Source organism: Rhinoderma darwinii, chromosome 4 (assembly GCF_050947455.1).
Source record: "Rhinoderma darwinii isolate aRhiDar2 chromosome 4, aRhiDar2.hap1, whole genome shotgun sequence".
Taxonomy (NCBI): Eukaryota; Metazoa; Chordata; class Amphibia; order Anura; family Rhinodermatidae; genus Rhinoderma; species Rhinoderma darwinii.
The window spans coordinates 219,998,240-220,012,256 of record NC_134690.1 but is presented as its reverse complement, the minus strand read 5'-3'; the positions used below and the strand labels follow the sequence as shown (position 1 = coordinate 220,012,256).

The 14,017-nt window shown below is 42.6% G+C and overlaps 1 protein-coding gene across 1 annotated transcript in view; it reads left to right on the top strand.

Annotated features, from left to right (window-relative positions):
- Positions 1–14,017, top strand: part of MCHR2 (melanin concentrating hormone receptor 2) — a 363,048-nt gene that overhangs the window by 223,836 nt on the left and 125,195 nt on the right. The gene's annotated exons all lie outside the window — the stretch shown is intronic.

The window sequence follows — 14,017 nt, the reverse complement described above, 5'->3', positions numbered from 1 at the left end:
CTAGTTTGTCTATGTGATGGCCTCCTAGTGTGTTACCTGTTCCTGTACCTGTTCCAGTTCCTGTTCCTAGCATTCCATACCACCCTGGCCGAGCACTGTACTGCCAAAGTCGTGTCCCGCTGTATGCACGTCTGACTTGCTTCACCTCGCCTGACGTCTACCTGCTGCCTATTCCTAGCTGAGGCTGCCTTGCTGCTGTCTGAGCTGCCACAGGTACCTATACGAACTATAGACATTCACCTGCTCCCTTTGGGCCAGCTGCCTTACCGCCAAGGTGGTACGGCCCAGTGGGTCCACAGACCCTTCGTGACACTTGGTCACCTCTTTCCAAGGCCCTTCTCCCCCGATTACTTAGTTTTGTGGTACGGCCAGTTCTGGGAAGAGTCCTTGTATTTCCAAGCATTTTACATTTAAGAATTATGGAGGGCACTGTGCTCCTGGGGACTTTCAGTGCCACAGAAATTCACGGTATTCTGGCTCTGAGCTCTACAGGCAGTTCTTTCCTCCTCATGTCTTGGTTTTTACTCTTATATGCATTGTCAGCTGTAAGACCTTATATAGACAGGGATTTGTCTTTCCAAATCATGTCCAAACAAATGAATTTGCCACAGGTGGACTCCAGTCAAGGTGTAGAAACATTTCAAAGATGATCTAGAGAAATGGGACGCCCCCAGAGTTAAATTTCAAGTGTCATAGCAAAGGGTCTTTTGTCATTGTGAAATTTGAGTTTTTAATTTTTAATAAATTTGCAAAAATTTCTAACATTCTGTTTTTACTTTGTCACTATGGGGTATGAGTGCAGAATGAATGGGGAAAAACATTATTTTTTTTTATTTTAGCACAAGGCTCTAACATAACAAAGTGTGAAAATAATGAAAGGGTATGAAGACTTTCTGAATGCACTGTTCAGTCCTGGCCAAAAGTTTTGAGACTGACACAAATTTTGGTTTTCACAAAGTTTGCTGCTTCAGTGTTTTTACATCGTTTAGTCAGCTGTTTCTATTGTATGCTGAAATACAATTACAAGCATTTCATATGTTTTTAAAATTTTATTGACAAATACATCCAGTTTATGCAAAGACTCAATATGTATAGTTGTAGACCGTTCTTTGTCAAGATTTTTGCAATTCGCCTGGCATGCTGGATACAAGCTTCTGTGCCAAGTCCTGACTGATGGCAACCTGTTCTTGCCTAATCAGTGCTTGAAGTTGGTCACAATTTCTGTGTTTTTGTTTATCCATCTGCTTTTTGGGGGATTGACCACAGGGTCTCAATGGGATTGAGATCTGGAGAGATTCCTGACCATGGACCCAAAACTTTATTGTTTTGTTTACCCAGCCACTTCGTTATTACTTTTCCCTTGCGACATGGTGCTCCATCATGCTGGAAAAAAATCATTGTTCATCACCAAATTACTCCTGGATCATTGTGATAACTTGCTCTTGGAGGATGTTTAGATCCCATTCTTTATTTTCATGGCAAGGTATGACTTTGCAATTAATTGCAATTCATCTGATCACTCTTCATAGCAATCTAGAGTCAATGTAAATTGCAACAATAAAAACTGAAGCAGCAAACTTTGTGAAAACCAAAACATATGTCAGTCTCAAAACTTTTGACTTATTTTAGGCTTACAATGTAATGTGGACTACTAGGCTCATGCAAGCCTAAGCATAAAGGCTATATTCTATGTAATACTATGCAAAAAATAGGCAGCACTCCTAGATATAAAAGTGAAAAAATGATGAACTTTAATCCATAGGCGACATTTCGGCAGATGCAACTGCCTTTCTCAAGCAACTAGCACTATCATGGGTTTTCATATATAGCTATATATATAAATATATATATATATATATATATATATATATATATATATATATATATATATATATATACAGGGTGGGCCATTTATATGGATACACCTAAATAAAATGGGAATGGTTGGTGATATTAACTTCCTGTTTGTGGCACATTAGTATATGGGAGGGGGGAAACTTTTCAAGCTGGGTGTTGACCATGGCGGCCATTTTGAAGTCGGCCATTTTGTATCCAACTTTAGTTTTTTCAATGGGAAGAGGGTCAAGTGACACATCAAACTTATCGAGAATTTCACAAGAAAAACAATGGTGTGCTTGGTTTTAACATTACTTTATTCTTTCATGAGTTATTTACAGGTTTCTGACCACTTATAAAATATGTTCAAAGTGCTGCCCATTGTGTTGGATTGTCAATGCAACCCTCTTCTCCCACTCTTCACACAATGATAGCAACACCGCAGAAGAAATGCTAGCACAGGCTTCCAGTATCCGTGGTTTCAGTTGCTGCACATCTCGTATCTTCACAGCATAGACAATTGCCTTCAGATGACCCCAAAGATAAAAGTCTAAGGGGGTCAGATTGGGAGACCTAGGGGGCCATTCAACTGGCCCACGACGACCAATCCACTTTCCAGGAAACTGTTCATCTAGGAATGCTCGGACCTGACACCCATAATGTGGTGGTGCACCATCTTGCTGGAAAAACTCAGGGAACGTGCCAGCTTCAGTGCAGAAAAGAGGGAAACACATTATCATGTAGCAATTTCAGATATCCCGTGGCCTTGAGGTTTCCATTGATGAAGAATGGCCCCACTATCTTTGTACCCCATATACCACACCATACCATCAATTTCTGTGTTCCAACAGTCTTGGAGGGATCTATCCAATGTGGGTTAGTGTCAGACCAATAGCGGTGGTTTTGTTTGTTAACTTCACCATTCACATAAAAGTTTGCCTCATCACTGAACAAAATGTTCTGTGTAAACTGAGGGTCCTGTTCCAATTTTTGTTTTGCCCATTCTGCAAATTCAGTGCGCCGATCTGGGTCATTCTCGTTGAGATGCTGCAGCAGCTGGAGTTTGTAAGGGTGCAATTTGTGAGTAGCTAATATCCGCCGAAGGGATGTTCGACTGATGCCACTCTCCAGTGACATGTGGCGAGTGCTACACTGTGGGCTCTTGCTCAATGAAGCTAGGACAGCCACTGATGTTTCTTCATTAGTGACAGTTTTCATGCGTCCACATTTGGGCAAATCCAACACTGAACCAGCTTCACGAAACTTAACAAGCAGTTTGCAAACTGTAGCATGGGAGATGGGTGGTCTCGTAGGGTGTCTTGCATTGAAATCTGCTGCAATGACCCAGGTACTGCGTTCACCAGTGTGTGTGTGTGTGTGCATATATATATATATATATATATATATATATACACTGTGTGTGTGTGTGTGTGTGTGTGTGTGTGTGTATATATATATATATATATACATACTTATATATATATAGATATATATATGTGTATATACAGTGGAGGAAATAAGTATTTGATCCCTTGCTGATTTTGTAAGTTTGCCCACTGTCAAAGACATGAACAGTCTAGAATTTTTAGGCTAGGTTAATTTTACCAGTGAGAGATAGATTATATAAAAAAAAATTAAAAAAATCACATTGTCAAAATTATATATATTTATTTGCATTGTGCACAGAGAAATAAGTATTTGATCCCCTACCAACCATTAAGAGTTGAGCCTCCTCCAGACCAGTTACACGCTCCAAATCAACTTGGTGCCTGCATTAAAGACAGCTGTCTTACATGGTCACCTGTTTAAAAGACTCCTGTCCACAGACTCAATTAATCAGTCTGACTCTAACCTCTACAACATGGGCAAGACCAAAGAGCTTTCTAAGGATGTCAGGGACAAGATCATAGACCTGCACAAGGCTGGAATGGGCTACAAAACCATAAGTAAGACGCTGGGTGAGAAGGAGACAACTGTTGGTGCAATAGTAAGAAAATGGAAGACATACAAAATGACTGTCAATCGACATCGATCTGGGGCTCCATGCAAAATCTCACCTCGTGGGGTATCCTTAATCCTGAGGAAGGTGAGAGCTCAGCCGAAAACTACACGGGGGGAACTTGTTAATGATCTCAAGGCAGCTGGGACCACAGTCACCAAGAAAACCATTGGTAACACATTACGCCGTATACACACATATTATAACAGTTTGTTTCAGCTATATTAAATTTTTTCTTTTCTTAAGGAAGTATTAGGCCTCATGCACACATCCGTCGGCCGTTGTACGACCGTTAGTGACGGTTCCGTCAAACATGGGCCACACACAGATGGCTTCCGTGGGCAGTCCATTGTTTCACGGACCAAATTCAATGAAAAGGCCGAGACTGTTCCATCAAAAACGGGCAGTAGTAGGACCTGCACTACTTTTGACGGAACGGCCGCACGGCTCCGTTAAAACAACAGAAGTGTGCATGGCCCCATTGAAATTAATGTGTCAGGGTGCTATCCGTTGAAAAAACGGATAGCACCCTGATGAAAAAAACTGAAGTGGGCATGAGGCCTTAGAGGTAATGTTTTAATAGTGCACTACCACTTCTTTGTTGACATCTCAGTGAAAAATATACTATGTATAAAGCAAGTTTTGGAAAAAATCTCATTATGAATAGATCAATGGCGTCCTCCTAAATTAAGAATGTCTGCCTTCCCTGCTTATGATTATTAATTTGCTAGTTATGCAATTGAGTTTTCTAAATGTCTAAAGTTGTTTGGGGACATGTCACACATATTGTAGCACTGAGAAAAACTAGTATGTACAGAAATCTCTCTAAGTAAATGTATTTATATTCTCCACTTTCAAAATCGCACGGGAAACAAAATGCACTGAGCTGAGTAACACATTCATCACTTTAATAATTTTCAACAAAGAAGTTAGCTCAGTTTAATGATGGATTTGAGCTGTAAAGACACATTTAATACCCACCACTTTGGTCTTGGTTCAGAGGGAAAATCACAGTCACAATGCAGATGGAACGGGAGTATTGACGTGCGATACGTGACTTGATGTCCTCTTAGCTTTTATTATGCAGTATGCTGTCTGTCACAGCATAAATGATTAAAATAAGCGATTTATGTATGATCTATTTATGGATGATTTGTGGTATAGTCACAATTCAAAAAAAAAATTCAAAATATATTTTTTTATATAACAATGCAGTGTACAAAATACATTGATAATATATGCAAAGAAGGCAAACAAAGGTGATGAAAATTAAACTATGGTTGAAAAGAGAAAGAATATAGAGGCAATAAGAATAATGGTGAAAAGCTGTAGGAAAGGAAATGATGGAAAGAATGAAGTGGGATTGATACTCACTTGTGGAAATGAGCTCCCAATCATTTCATTCCATTTTCATTCTTGGAACACAATTATAAGATTACATGACCCCCGGACGAAGGCATCCACCGAAACGCGCGTCGGGCTCATGCGACTCCGCTGTGCAGGATACTTAACCCTGGTATGTACCTCCATTTGTACAGGCATTTGCTCTACATTTTCTAGGCCTGTGTTTAACTCCTGTTGTCTGGCCTCATAGTTCACTGCCTGTTTCCTGCATGTCTGCCATATAGATGTGCAACGTAGTGGTTCTTGGTACCTGCACTAGCACTTTACATTGCACTGTTATCTACACATATATTCCTCACCTTGCGCATGCCAGGCACAGTCAGGGTTCATTTACTTATTTTTATCCATATGTCTGTATATCTCCATTTATGCATGTTCATACCTTGATTACACTTTATTGTGTCCTGCATAGGTTGACGCCTTCTTTTCATTGTGGGACTCATCTTTTTTAATGTTTTGTATCTATCTTTAAATAAAAAAATATTTATTACTTATCACGTTTGTGCTAGTATTGATCCCTTTTGTTTGTAGGATTTTTTTTGTAACATGATTACAGTACGGGACAGTTTTCCTGCAGCGAGGCAGTGACACCTAGTGTCATAGATAACTATGACGCTAGGAGCCCGGCTCCCTGGAGTGTGTTCGGTCCAGGAAATATTGCCGACATACGGTCCGAATATCACGGACCGAACACACTCGTGTGAATTCGGCCTAAGGCAGCGATTTTCCCATCTTTTTCAATAGAGGTGTTAATTTATTTAATTTATAAGCATATAAATGCAATGTTTTAGAGCATGTGTAAGTGATTATAAATAATAACAAAGACAAAGTCAGTGTCTGCTGTGAATCAGTGATATATATTTGTGTAAATTCAATAGCTTGGAGGGAATTTTTTATAATAATTTATCCAAAAGGTTTTTAATATTAATAATAGGAGTTCAGTGTGGGTTTACAACATAGATATGTGACTTACTATTTGAACTGTCTGTTAACCCCTTAAGGACGCAGCCTAGTTTGGGCCTTAAGGCTCAGAGCCCATTTTTCAAATCTGACATATTTCACTTTATGTGGTAATAACGTCGGAATGCTTAAACCTATCCAAGCGATTCTGAGATTGTTTTCTCGTGACACTTTGGGCTTCATGTTCGTGGTAAAATTTGGTCGATATATTCAGTCTTTATTTGTGAAAAATTGCAAAATTTAGAGAAAATTTACAAAAAATAGCATTTTTCAGAATTTAAATGCATCTGCTTGAAAAACAGACGGTTATACCACCCAAAATAGTTACTAGTTCACATTTCCCATATGTCTACTTTAGATTGGCATCGTTTTTTGAACATTATTTTATTTTTCTTGGACGTTACAAGGTTTAGAACATAAACAGCAATTTCTCATATTCTTAAGAAAATTTCAAAAGCCTTTTTTTGAAGGTGCCAGTTCAGTTCTGAAGTGGATTTGAGGGGCCTATGTATTAGAAACCCCCATAAAACACCCCATTTTAAAAACTAGACCCCTCAAAGTATTCAAAACAGCATTTAGAAAGTTTTTTAACCCTTCAGGCATTTCACAGGAATTAAAGCAAAGTGGAGGTGAAATTTGCAAATTTCGTTTTTATTTCTGAATTTCAATTTTATTCTATTTTTTTTTAGTAACAGAGAAGGTTTTACCAGAGAAACACTACTAAATATGTATTGTCCAGATTCTGCAGTTTTTAGAAATGTCCCACATGTGGCCCTACTGCGCTCGTGGACTAAAACACAAGCCCTAGAAGCAAAGAAGCACCTAGTGCATTTTGAGGCCTCTTTTTTATTAGAATATATTTTAGGCAGCATGCCAGGTTTGAAGAGGTGTTGAGGTGTCAAAACAATGGAAACCCACCAGAAGTGACCCCATTTTGGAAATTACACCCCTCAAGGAATTCATTTATGGTTTTTGTTATCATTTTGACCGCACAGTTTTTTCACAGCACCTATTTGAATTGGGCTGTGAAATGAAAAAAATGATATTTTTTCCAATAAAATGTCATTTTTGATCAAATTTTCTTATTTTCACAGGGAACAACATACCCAATTTTGTTGCCCAATTTGTCCTTAGTGCGGCAATACCCCATTTGTGGTGATAAACTGCCGTTTGGGCCCATGGGAGGGCTCAGAAGGAAAGGAGCGCTATGTGTTTGTTGGAGTCCAGATTTTGCTGGATTGGTTTTCGGGTGCCATGTCGCATTTGCAGAGCCCCAGAGGTATCAAAGCAATGGAAACCCACCAGAAGTGACCCCATTTTGGAAACTACACCCCTCAAGGAATTCATTTATGGTTTTTGTTATCATTTTGACCGCACAGGTTTTTCACAGCACCTATTTGAATTGGGCTGTGAAATGAAAAAAATGATATTTTTTCCAATAAGATGTCATTTTTGATCAAAATTTCTTATTTTCACAAGGAACAACATACCCCATTTTGTTGCCCAATTTGTCCTTAGTGCGGCAATACCCCACTTGTGGTGATAAACTGCCCTTTGGGCCCATGGGAGGGCTCAGAAGGAAAGGACCACCATTTGGCCTACTGGAGCTTTTCTGGTGCTAAGTCGTGTGTGCAGAAGCCCCTGAGGTACCAGTACAGTTGAAACCCCCGAGAAGTGACCCCATTTTAAAAACTACACCCCTTAAGACATTCATCTAGAGGTGTAGTGAGCATTTTGACCCCACAGGTACTGTGTAAAAGATAATGCGCAGCAGATGGTGCAGTGTGAGATTTGCAATTTTATATATGTATATGCCATTTCAGTGTCCAATATAGTGTGCCCAGCATGCGCCACCGGAGATATACACCCCTTAAATTGTAATGTGGGTTCTCCTGGGTACGACAATACCCTACATGTGGCTGTTATCAGCTGCCTGGGCATACGGCAGGGCTCAGAAGGGAAAGATGAGGGGGGTAAGCTGTGCGGAGTGCATCAGGGTAAATTAAAAATCAAGGGATGTATGATACATTTTAAAACAATCTTTTATACAGAGCCCTGGTTTTTCGGGACACGTGTCACATTGGTATATTGTGTTCTTCCTTATCCCCCTCTTATAGCAGACTCTGCACCTCTTTTGACTCTTTCCCTTTCCACCGGTTTGGGGACCTTCTCCTGGAAAGTGTTGCCCTGGTACGATGCGTGTGGCCTCGCTTCCAGAAGTACTGGGTGCCCCCCCTTCCTGGTCCCTAAAGATTAGATCTTGAAATTCCAGGAAAGTTCCCCTCTGGCCTGCACATCGACGTAGCACATACGCATTGTACAAAGCCATCTGTATGATGTGCCCGGCCAGCTTCTTATACCACACCGCATGGCGCTGTAGGGCTTCAGGACTTGATTTGACAAGTCCATCCCTCCCATGTACCTATTGTAGTCCAGGATGCAGTCTGGTTTGGGGGTGGCCTTTCCTTCATATATCCTAAACCTGTAGGTATACCCTGATGCACTCTCGCACAGCTTATACATCTTCACGCCATACCTTGCCCTCTTACCTGGCAGGTACAGGCGGAATTGAACCCTCCCTTTAAAATGTACCAGGGACTCATCAATAGAAATACAGTTCTCGGGGGTGTATGCTTGGGAAAACCGGGCACTGGAACGGTCTAATAGGGGTCTCCGTTTATACAAACGGTCAAAACTGGGGTCATCTCGGAGTGGGCACGGCTCATTATCAGTATAATGTAAGAAGCGAAGTATTGCCTCATTTATTTATTTTTTTAGGTTCCAGTTCATTTCTGAAGTTGCTTTGAGGGGCCCATATATTAGAAACCCCTATCAAACACCCCATTTTAGAAACTAGACCCCTCAAAGTATTCACAACAGCATTTAGAAAGTTTATGAACCCTTTAGGTGTTTCACAGAAATTTAGAGCAAAGTAGAGGTGAAATTTACTCTTTTTATACCATTTTTTTTATAACACAAAAGGATTTATCAGAGAAACACCAATTAATACTTAATGCCCAGATTCTGCAGTTTAGAGAAATATCCCACCTGTGGCGCTAGTGCGGTAATGGACTGAAGCACCGGCCTCCGAAGCAAAGGAGCACCTAGCGGATTTTGAGCCCTCTTTTTTATTAGGCACCATGTCCGGTTTGAAGAGGTCTTGTGGTGCCAAAACATTGGAAACCCCCCAAAAGTGACCCCAATTTGGAAACTAGACCCCTTGAGGAATCCATTGTAGTTTTCTTGGGGTGCATGCGGCTTTTTGATCAGTTTTTATTCCATTTTTAGGTGGCGTGGTGACTAATAAACAGCAATTCTACTATTGTTTTTGTATACTTTTTTTTTTACAGCGTTCACCGTGCGCTATAAATGATATATTAACTTTATTCTGCGGGGCGATACGATTACGGCGATACCAGATGTTTATAGGTTTTTTTATGTCTTATGGCGTTTGCACAATAAAATACGTTTTGTAAACAATCATTCACTTTTTGTGTTACCTTATTCTAAGAGCCAGAACGTTTTTATTTTTCAATCAATAAAGCCGTGCGAGGACTTATTTTTTGCGTAACGAACTGTATTTTCCATCAGTACCATTTTTAGGTACATGCGACTTTTTGATCTCTTTTTATTCCATTTTTTGGGAGGTGAAGTGACCAAACAATTGTGATTGTGGTACGGTTTATTAATATTTTTTTTTACGGCGTTCACCGTGCGGGATAAATAACAAAATAATTTTGTAGTTCAGGCCGTTACGGACGCGGCGATACCAATTATGTATAGTTTATTTGTTTGTTTATATATTTTTATTAATAATAAAGGACTGATAAGGGAAAAAGTGGGACTTTTACTTTTATTACTTTTAAAACTTTTATTTTCTTATTTTTACACATCTTTTTTTAACTTTTTTTTTACTTTATTACTTTGTCCCACTAGGGGACTTGAGGGCAGGAGGCCCTGATCGCTATTCTAATACACTGCACTACATGCGTAGTGCAGTGTATTAGAACTGTCAGCTACTCACTGACAGCAAGCATAGTGGGTCCTGACGTTGTCAGGACCCACTAGGCTTCCGTCTATGGCATAGCCGGACGCCATTGTTTGGTGTCCGGTTGCCATAGTCACCATCGCCGGCCGCTATCGCGTAGCAGGCCGGCGATGGCAGCTTAACCCCTAAAAAGCCGCGATCTCTATAGAACGCGGCTTTTAAGGGGTTAATCAGCGGGGACACAGCGATCGGTCCCCGCTGTAGGAGCTGTGACAGCTGCTGAACAAGACAGCAGCGTCACAGCTCCTGTATGTGTCGGGAGGACGGCCGAAACGGCCGTTACTCCCGTGACGTACTATTACGGCATGGAGCGCGAACGATACAGCTGCCATGACGTAATAGTACGTCAAGGAGCGGGAAGGGGTTAAGGTGCACGCGTGCACTCAACCCTGGCCTCAATGGGCCAGCGCGCGCTTACTAACAATTCCCTACCAATCCCCAGATCACCCTGGACTATAAAAAGAGCTCCGCCCTTCCATTCCTTGTCTGAGCGTTGTTGTTGTCTACCTATGTTCGTATTGCAAATCGGTCCCTTAGTTGAATCCTGCTCCCAGTGTACCCGTATCCTGTTGCTGTATTGTCTCCTGTACCTAAGCTTTTGGCTGGAGTCGTGTGTATCATCTGCTACATCTGCTGTCATCTGCCACACCTGTTGTCATATGCCACGTCTGCTGTCATCTGCCACGTCTGCTGCCATCTGCCACATCTGCTGTCATCTGCCACAGCAAGTTCTACCGTTCCTAAGCCTCTGCTACTGTCTGAACTCTTACAGGTACTCTTGTGCTAAGGACTTTTGCATAGACTGGATAGACTATTGTTTGGTCAGCTGTCTCTACGCTATGGCGAAGCGGCCTAGTGGGTTCACATACCCCTAGATCGTGACAGTACGCTCAGGCAATGGAACCCGCTGGCCAACCGAAGATTGTGTTTCAGGTGAGGTAAATGGATATGCATGACCTGTGTGCATGCCAGGATCAGCTCCTACTTGCAGTGAATTCTATCATCACCCGTCTAGATAATCATCCTCCTCCTGTGGATGCTGCTGCTGTTCCACTGCCTGTTACCTCTCCTGCCTGTTCCGGAATCCACAGTTTCGCTATGTCTACCGCCTCGCTATGACGGATATCCTAAAGCCTGTAGAGGCTTCATTAACCAATGTACCATCCATTTTAGAGTGCATGCTCATTTCTTTCCCTCTGATGAGGCCAAGGCAGCATTTATCATTTCTCTTCTCACTGGCAAGGCCCTGGCTTGGGCGAACCCCATCTTGGAACGAGAGGGCCCAGAATTCTCGGCTCTAGCCTTATTTTTAGAGACTTTTCGTACAGTGTTCCAGGAGCCGGGTCGAACATCCTCTACAGCTGCCACTCTGCTAGCTCTTAAGCAAGGGGAGTCGACAGTAGGAGAAGATGCCATCTCCTTCCGCACACTGGTGGAAGAACTGAGATGCCCCGGTGGCAACCTGTTGGCAAAGACTGTCCACACACATCAAAGACGAGCTTGCAGTTCGCGATCTACCTTCTACTCTGGATGCTCTCATCCTTTTAGCAACCAGGGTCGAAATGAGAATCCAGGAACGTGCTCAGGAGGTTCGGCGGGAGAGACGTCTCTACAGACTGGCACCCCTATTCCAGAGACCCCTATTGCCTTCCTCCGTCATTCTGCCAGAACAACCTATGCAGGTGGACAGAATTAAGAAACAGCGCAGACCATTTTGTGCACCAGTGTCCCCAAAAGCCGAGAAACTCCAGCACCTAGGGTTGGTTGGAAAGACAGCTTTTGTTGGAACATACGCTAACGCAAAACCCTCTCCCAAATTAGCTATTCCTGTAACCATCGTCTCTGGAGAAACATCACACTCCTCCTCTGCTTATTTGGATTCTGGAGCAGCTGCAAATTTTATCCAGCAGGGTCTAGTGGATCATCTGCATCTACCCACAGTTCCTCTGGAGAGATCTCTTGATGTTGCCTTTGTGAATGGACTACCACTGCCCGATCCTATTGTTTCCATCACTAAACTACTGACACTACAAATCGCCTTCCTTGTCTTGCCTAAAGCTATCAAAGCTATTTTGATGGGCCTGCCTTGGCTTCATCTACCCGCTCTGGTTCTCGACCTGAGTTCTGGAGACATCCTCCAATGGGGGTCCAAGTGACTTCACCGCTGCCTGCCACAGGTTCGTCCTATTTTGCCTCCACTGCCTCAGTCACTCTCCGATATACCCTCACATTATGCCAGTTTTGCAGACGTCTTCAGCAAGAAGGAGACAGAGACTCTTGCTCCCCATCACATCTAGGATTGCCCTGTTGAGTTACTTCCTGACGCCTCATCACCTCGTTGGCGACTCTATCCTCTCTCCCTGCCGGAGACCCTAGACATGTCCGACTACATTAAGGAGAACCTTTAGAGAGGGTTCATCCGGAAGTCTTCCTCCCTGGCAAGAGCCGAACTCTTCGACAGAATATGTGGTGCCAAGGTGTTCACAAAGCTCGATCTATGTGAGGTTTATAACTTGATCCATATCCACAAAGGTGATGAGTGGAAAACGGCCTTCAACACCCGAGATGGTCACTACAAATATGTAACGCTCCAGCTGTGTTCCAGGAGTTCATAAATTACATCTTCTGGGATCTGCTGTAGGTTTGTCTGGTGGTCTATCTGGATGACATCCTGATCTACTCACCTGATTTGATGACGCATTGGAAATATGTTCGCCATGTTCTGTCGCTGATAAGGGGGAATCGTCTACATGCTAAACTCGAAAAGTGTGTGTTCGAGAGGAGCTCTCTGCCCTTCCTGGGCTACATTGTATCTGACGAAGGACTCAAGATGGATCCAGAGAAGGTGAAATCCATCTTAGAATGGCCACGTCCACAGGGTCTTCAGTCCATACAACGATTTCTGGGATTCACAAACTTCTATCGGCAATTTATCCCGAACTTCTCGTCTCTGACTGTTCCAATCTCTGCCCTCACCGAGAAGGGGGTGAAGACCAAGGTTTGGCCTCTGGAGGTAAAGTCAGCATTCACCAGCCTCAAGAGCGCTTTTACCTCAGCCTCCGACCTCCATCACCCTGATGCATCTCTGCAGTTCTTTCTAGATGTGGACGCATCTTCTGTTGGTGCTGGAGCATTACTATGTCAAAAAAACTCTAAAGGCAAGATGGTGACCTGTGGCTTCTTTTCGAAATTATTCTCTCCTGCAGAGCACAACTATTTCATTAGGGATCGGGAGTTGCTGGCAGTCAAGTTGGCATTAGAGGAGTGGAGACACTTGCTGGAGGGTGCAGTTCACCCTATTATCATCTATATGGATAACAAGAACCTCACGTACCTACAGTCAGCACAACTAAATCCTCGCCAACCCAGATGGTCACTGTTCTTCACCCGATTTCAATTCTTGCTAATGTCCTGTCTCGATAATTTCAAACAAATAACTCTGTGTAAATTCCGCAATATGTTACAGATCCTTTTAGGATTATTGGCGCTAACCCCCTGCAAATTAGAGACATTACTCCCAGAAAGACTTTTGTTCATGTTGCAGACAGGAAGAGAATTCTCCGCTGGGGACACAGCTCCAAACTGGCGGGGCACTTTGGTGTTTCAAAGACTCAAGCCTTGGTAGCTCGTCATGTCTGGTGGCCCACGCTGCGTAGAGATGTTGCAGACTATGTCTCTTCATCTGCGAACTGTGCATCAAACAAGTCTACCCGCTCCAAACCTGCTTATCCTTCTCTTACCCCTGTCTGTCTCTGATGCTCCTTGGCAAC